This window comes from Gossypium hirsutum, chromosome D08, assembly GCF_007990345.1.
Source record: "Gossypium hirsutum isolate 1008001.06 chromosome D08, Gossypium_hirsutum_v2.1, whole genome shotgun sequence".
Lineage (NCBI taxonomy): Eukaryota > Viridiplantae > Streptophyta > Magnoliopsida > Malvales > Malvaceae > Gossypium > Gossypium hirsutum.
The window spans coordinates 42287163-42294934 of record NC_053444.1 but is presented as its reverse complement, the minus strand read 5'-3'; the positions used below and the strand labels follow the sequence as shown (position 1 = coordinate 42294934).

Genomic DNA, 7772 nt, shown 5'->3' with positions numbered 1-7772 from the left:
ATATTATGTTATCAATTGAGAATCAACATTTCAGCAAGAGAAGAGTAAGTTATAATCATGAGTTATCTAAGTAAACAAGCAAGAGAACGAGTAAGAGATTAAGTAAAGAGGAAATTAGGGATCATGCTACTTGAGTATAATTATTTGTGTTAAATGTTGTTATTTATTTTCTTATAAAATTACTAAGCTTTATGCTTACTTTTTTATTTTTCTTTCTTTTATAGTATTGGAAAGCTACTTCAGGGATCTTAAAGACGTCGGAGAGCGTCCACACTATCAACCATAACAACTCGGTATTTTATGATGATCAATGTTGAAGTATGGCATGTATAGGGACTGAGTTATTTTGAATGTATGTCCTTATGATAATGCTAAAGAATGATGTGTAAATATGTGATAATGTTTAGCTATTAAAATTTCTAAGTAAAAATATGTTTGGTATTATGTATGCCTAGGTGATAGTTTATACCTAGAAATTATGAAAAGTAAAAATTTGCAATGAAACAGATTTTAGATAGCAGCAGTAACGTGACTTTAAAAAATCACCAAGGATAGTATAAAATTAATTAGAGGGTTAATGATATATATATCATTAAAGCTTATTGAGTCTATTTTCATAGAAAAATAACGGTGTAGAAAAAGGAATTTTTTATTCTGAGATATGTGGATTTTAATTAGATATGGCCAGAACTGTTTTTGGAGTCCCCTGTTTTGAATTTAGAAAATCATTAAAAATTGTACAAAAATAGTTACAATATTTAATTTATATGTATATATTCATTAAGGAGTCTATTTTCTGTATAAATAAGTGAGAACACCATATTAAAATCATATAATGAGAAAATTGAATTTTAGTGACAAGAGGTCAGGACAGTCAAACAATGAAATAGGGGAAACTTTAACTAATAAACTGTACTAATTGGTTAAACCAAAAATTATAAAAAATTTATGGAAATAAGATATATGAGTATAGTTTCAGGGAAAATTTACATATCTAAATTTCATGTTTTTTAGCTCGATTTATAATTATTTTAGTAACTACTATGCGATTAGACAACTTTATTGTAAATAATGAAATTAATTTTAAAAGCAAATTTTTATGCCTCAAACTAGTAACTTAAGTCAAGTAACGCCTCGTTCTTGACTCCGACAACGGTCCCGGGTAAGGGGTGTGACATTAAGTCACCTTAAAAAAAATTCAGAAATGTAGATCGCAGTTTCTAAAATTTAGTCCAAAAGTAATTTACGGAAACCCAAACTAAAATTGTACCACAGTCCCTATAGATATTTATAGTCCAAAATCGTTCAAAAATTTTAAAAAAATGAAGAAATATTATAATAGCCCGATGATAAGTCATAAAAGTAACAAATTTTTAATCCCATTCTTGATGCATTTTTTGATGGTTAATTATGTAAATTACTAAATTTGATGCACCTAATCCTTTAAATTCTTGTTTCTATAATTAGGAGAGCGTTAAGGAGCAAAAGGAGCGGAAAAACCCAATTTTTAGGCTTTCTGAGCATTCTAAAGTCTATAAATATCAATTAGAAGAAGATCTAAAGGGGCACTCAGAGAAGATTGAAGAAATCACTCGAAGAAAACCATCGGAGCCAACTCAGAAGCGGATCTCCTTCAAGATTGAATATGTCCTTTTAACTTCTTTCAAGAACCTATGATGAATCTTATTATTTGATTTCTGATTTACATGATAAATACTTTATTCTTGTTCTCAATTATGTATGCTTATTTCATGCTTTAATATTTTTGGGATATTAATTCATGTTTAGTGTGCTTATTTCAGTGGAGCAAAAGTCCCTATTTAAGAGTATATCTAGCATAAGTGAGTGGAGTTGCATGCAATCCTAGAAATAGGATTACATAAATCTATTGGATTAGAGTCAAATCTAATAGGGGAATCCATAGATCGAGTTAATGCGACAATAGGGGTTTTAATTAGGAAGAGATTTCAATTAATCAACCTAGAGAAAATTGTTCTTAATCTCAAAAGAGATATTAACATAATTTAGGGATTTCTACGGATCAAGACACAAGTGAATAAATCGTTTAATTCAGATTCAGAATAATAAGTGATGTAACAGCTCGATTTTGGGCTTAATCAGAACAGTGGTTTTGAGGCCACTAATCTGATAAGGAAAATTTTAATATTCTTATATTTTTATGATCTACAGATGTACAGAATGATTTTGAGAAAATTTCGTTTGAAAATTTTGACGTTTGGGTACTCAATTTAGTCGAAAGGACTAAATTGTAGAAAAAGTGCAAAACTTGAATTCTAGAAGCTAGAGGTGTCTAATTGCTATGGAATTTTAAATTGGAGGTCCTTAAAAGGTAATTAGACCATTGGTTAATTGTTTGGACAAAAATGGACATGAAATAGGTAAAATAGAATATTTTTTAAGTTAAGGGCATTTTAGTAATTTAGTGATTAAATGAATTAAAAAGGTAAATTAAAAGCCAATTTTTGCTCATCTTCAACCCCTTGGCCAAATTTCACATGAGGAAGACATAGCTAGGGTTTTCCAAGCTTCCAAGCTCGATTGTAAGTCTGTTTTAGCCTCGTTTTTAATGTTCTTTACATTTTTTAGATCCTCGTAGCTCAGTTTAGCCATTTCTACCATTATTTTGAGCTAGAGTTTGTGTTTAAAAATTTACCCATGGATGAATTGAATGTGTTTTGATATTTTATGGTAGAATATGAAAGTTTAAAGTGTAATAAACAACTTTTACTAAGTGATTTTTAGTGAAATTGCACAAAAGGACTTATTTGTAAAAGTTGTAAAATATGTGTAAAAAAGAAAAAAAGGTGATTTAGTAAAAATTGTGGGCTGCTATAAGAGGGAATATGAGTCGGCTAGGCTTGAGGAATGAGAAAAATGAGTACTTTTCATTTTACGAGCCTAGGGGCAAAATTATAAATATATGAAAAGTTAGGGGCAAAATGTAATTTTCCATAAGGTGTTTTTGGGGCTGAATTGAAAATGTGTGTATTAAATGAGTTAAATGTGTTATTATGAATCAAGAGAGACGAGGAATTGAGCTTGACCAGGGAAAAGGCAAGGTAATGGACTAAGACGCAAACATTTGATATTTTGGACCGAGGTAAGTTTGTATGTAAATAATACATTTTTTTTACTTATGCTTTCATATTTTGATATATTTTGTGAAACGTGGCTGAATATTTGATGTATTTGACAAAATATCGACAAGTGAGAAATTTCCCAGTTGAACCTTAAAAATAGAATAGGATACAGTGACATGTCACTAGGAACTTATGTGAAAACTATGTGAAATTTTGACTAAGTGAATCCGGGTGCTGGTCTTATAAGTTCTACTAGTGACTGGGTAATCCGGCATGTGTTGCGGATACCTGACAGCTTGTGTGAGCAGCACTGAGTAGTTACGAATGACTGACAGCTTGTGTGAGCAGACCCGCGAATGTGAATAGCTCGAGAACGAGCCTATGTGTGATAAGTGATGTGAAGAAGCTTTGGCTACAACTGTGGCACTATGTGCAATATTCTAACATATCTGTTAATATTTTAATGTGTTCAACGGGAAATGAATAAGTGTAAATGATTTTGATTATGTGATGAATGAGTGCATGTACATGTGTATATATATATTCATGAGTAATGTGCTCGATATGTGCTCGAATTTTGGTAAGGTTGATGTGGAGTAAGTATGACTATGAAGACTTGTAAATATTTGATAATGACTAGCTATTGGAATGGCTAGCTATGGACATGCTTGGTGTTATGTGTGTGTAAATGAAAGTTAATATAAAGAAAACATGAAAGAGTAAAATTAGTAATAAAACAGTTTTGGACAGCAACCGTTGTATAACTTTGAAAAATCACCAAAAATTGTGAAAATCGAATTAGAGGTTGAATAAGATATGAAATTAAAGCTTATTGAGTCTAGTTTTACATAGATGAAACGGTGTAAGCAAGAAAATTTCATATCATGGGATATTTGAATTTTTATGAGACAGGGTCAAAGTGATTTTGGAATCCCTTACTCTGATTTTGGAAACTCATTAAAAATTGTATAAAAATAATTATGGGTTAGAATTTATATGTTTAAAATTCTTAATGAGTTTATTTTCAATAAAAGCAAAGGGGAACATCATCTGAATCTCATATGAGGAGGTAATTAATTTTTAGTTTAGAAGGGTCAAAACTGTTAGACACTAGAACAAGGATGGATTTAAAGAATAAACTGTACTTATTGGCTCAGCCAAAAATTTTGAAAATTTTACGGTAAGAAGATATGTGAGTCTAGTTTTAGAGAAATTTAGTAGATCTTAATTCAGAGTTCTGTGGCTCAAGATATAAATAATTTATTGACTATGACTCGCGTAGATAGCTTGATATGAACATGAGTGAATAGTGGAACTATGTACAAATATGATTGTATTATTTTGAGAACACATTATGAGGATTGATAAAATTATGTTAATAAATTTTTTATTATTTACATACCAACTTACTAAGCTATATGCTTACTCCCTTTTCTTTCCCTTGTCTTATAGTGTCACCAAGCTAGCTCGGGGTACGGAGATCGTCGGATATCCATCCACACTATCAACACTTTTTGGTATTTTGAAAGCAATATTATGAATTATGGCATGTATAGAGGACTTGATTATGCGTCATAATTGACTTGGCCTAAAATGTTGGCCTATGTTATTTGATAGTTCATTTTGTATAAGGTCATTGATGTTGGCAATTATTGGTTAAGTTGTACGTTTATGATAATGCCATGTTGTGTGTTGATAAATTTGGTATAAGTGTGTAAATGTTTGGATGGAAAATGGCTTGGTAAATAACTTAACTTTCATCCACACGGCTGGCCACATGGCCATGTGCTCAGGGCGTGTGCCCTATTTTTCAAGAAAATTTTCAATGTTTTTCAAAAGTTCTTGGTTTGGTCCTGAACCACTTTCAAAGTATGTATTGGGTCTCGTAAGCAAATATTAGGGACTTTATGATGGAATATGAAAATTTTTAATTTGGATGAAATTTCATGACTCGATTTTGTATGATTGGTTATGTTTAAGTTCGGTAATTCCTCGTACCTTGTCCCGCCATCTGACACGGGTAAGGGGTGTTACAAGTGAAGTCTAAGCGGATTCTTTCCTGGGTATTGTCTTTCTCTTTGATTGTCTTCGATTATTTCCTATTTCATTTTTTGTTGCATTCTTAGTAAAATTAGATTAGTAAATTTAGATTAAAAACAATCATCCCAATTTATCGCTAAATAATATAAAACGGTAATTACTAGTACTTTAAGTCCTCGTGGATACGATATTCCCTACTCACCATATGTATACTATTATTCAATAGGTGTGCTTGCCTTTGTTGTAATTATAGTCAGTTTAGTGACCATCAAGTTTTTGGCGCCTTTGCCGGGGACTAAAATATTAGGAACACTTGATTTTTATTAATTTTTCCATTTATTTATATTGCATTTTATTTTTGTTTTCAGTTTAATTTTTGTTTCTGATTTTTCTCTTATTTGCTTCTGGTAGGTTCCTTTAGTTTATAACTAGAAGAAACCCGTCGGAACCATTACTATTTGACAGTGAAATTGAAAGTACAACTCGTAGAAATCATAGAGAAGTAAGGCAGAGTTGACAAAGTATAGTAGATGAGCAAGAGGACGTTATTATTATTACTGAGGAGATGGGTGATAATCAGAATAATCAGCTACCTCCTGCAGTTGCTACAAATCTTGCGAATCCCGCAAATCCAAATCTTACTCCTCGTACTATGTATGATTATGCCAAGCCCACTCTAACTGGGGCTGAATCGAGTATTGTGAGACCCACCATTGTTGTGAATAATTTTGAAGTGAAGCCGAACACTATTCAGATGCTATAACAATTTGTTCAGTTTGATGGTTTGCACGACGAAGATTCAAATACTCATTTGGCTAGTTTTATGGAAGTTTATGATACTTTCAAGATAAACGGCGTTTCTAGCGACGCCATTCACCTACGGTTGTTCCCTTTCTCATTGAGGAACAAACCCAAACAATGGTTAACTTCTTTACCTCAAGGTTCTATTACCACATAGGATCAAATGACTAAAAAATTCCTACTGAAGTACTTTCCACCGGTTAAGATGACCAAGTTGAGGAATGATATCTCTTCCTTCGTTCAAATCAACTTAGAAACCTTATATGATACATGGGATAGGTATAAGGACTTATTGAGAAGGTGCCCTCACCATGGGTTACCTTTATGGCTATAGGTTCAAACCTTCTACAACGGTTTGAATCCCTCAACTAGACAGTTGATCAATGTAGCAGTCGGTGGTAAATTGAATAATAAAATACCCGAAGCGGCTTATAAATTTATAGAGGAGATGGCACTGAATAATTATTAGTGGCAAGTCATGAGGACGAAACCGATGAAAGCAACTAGTGTTTTTAATTTAGATGCGGTCACCATGTTATCGATACAAATGGAGGAGGAATGAACAATCCAGAATATTTACCCTACAATCCTGGCACATAGAACGAAGAAATAAATTATATGGGACATAATTTTATGCCTCAAAATAACCCTTATAGTAACACCTGTAATGTCGGTTGGAGGAACCATCCCATTTTATCTTGGGGTGGTCAAGGAAATGAGAGAGCATAAACCCCTTCAGGCTTCCAACAACAACCTCACGAGCATGAGAAGAAGTCGAATCTTGAGGAGATGTTGAAAAAATTTATCTTAGTGTCAGAAAATCACTTTCAAAACACTGAATCAATGCTTAAAAATTAGAAAGCATCGATTCAAGGGCTTGAGAACCACATAGGTCAACTAGCTAAACTAATCTCAGAACGACCACAAGGTAGCTTACTTAGCAACACCGAAACTAACCTAAGAGAGCAGCTTCATGCAATTACTATTTAAGATGAAGAAGGGTTGGTTCAATCTGAATCAGAACCGAGGCAAGAAAGTGTGGTAAGTAATGGTAAGGTCAAGGTAAGCAAGAATGAACAAAAACCGGTTAGTAAAGAATATAAAGCTCAAGTGCCATATCCTAACGTGACGAAGAAAGACCATATGAATGAACAATTTGGTAAATTCCTTAAACTTCTAAAAAAATTACATATTAACTTACCATTTATTGAAGCTCTTTCACAGATGCCCAATTCCGTTAAATTTTTAAAGAAACTTTTGGGAAAAAAATGGAAGTTAGATGATTTGCCGCATGTATTGCAAAATAAACTACCCAACGAATTGAAAGATCCAGAGAGTTTTACTATTCCTTGTTATTGGTAGTTTGAATATTAATGATGCTTTGGCTGATTTAGAGGCTATTATTAATGTCATGCCCTATAAAATGTTTAAACAATTAGGTCTTGGGAAACCCAAACAAACTAGGATGAGTATTCAATTAGCAAATAGAACTATATGATTTCCTAGGGGTATTATTGAAGATGTTCTTGTCAAAATTGATAAATTCATATTCCCAGTTGATTTTGTTGTTTTAGACATGGATGAGGATAGTGACGTAACTTTGATTCTAGGTCGGCCCTTTTTAGCAACTGCCATAACTATTATTGATGTTGGTATAGGTGAATTAATACTTTGTGTAGGTGATGATACGATTACACTCCAAGCTCATGATTCTATTAAGACATCTAGCGATCGAGATGATTATACGAGTTCTGTTAATATGAGTAACCTTATGGCTCAAACTTCTTTGAAAGAAAACCCTTGGAGAAACGTGATGGAACAATGTTCTAG

The 7772-nt window shown here is 32.5% G+C and overlaps 1 non-coding gene across 1 annotated transcript; it reads right to left on the bottom strand.

Annotated features, from left to right (window-relative positions):
* Positions 1 to 6153: 6153 nt before the first annotated feature.
* On the bottom strand, positions 6154 to 6260 carry LOC121220528 (small nucleolar RNA R71). Its single transcript, XR_005917738.1, has one exon. It is a non-coding gene; the product is annotated as a small nucleolar RNA R71 (small nucleolar RNA).
* Positions 6261 to 7772: the final 1512 nt, after the last annotated feature.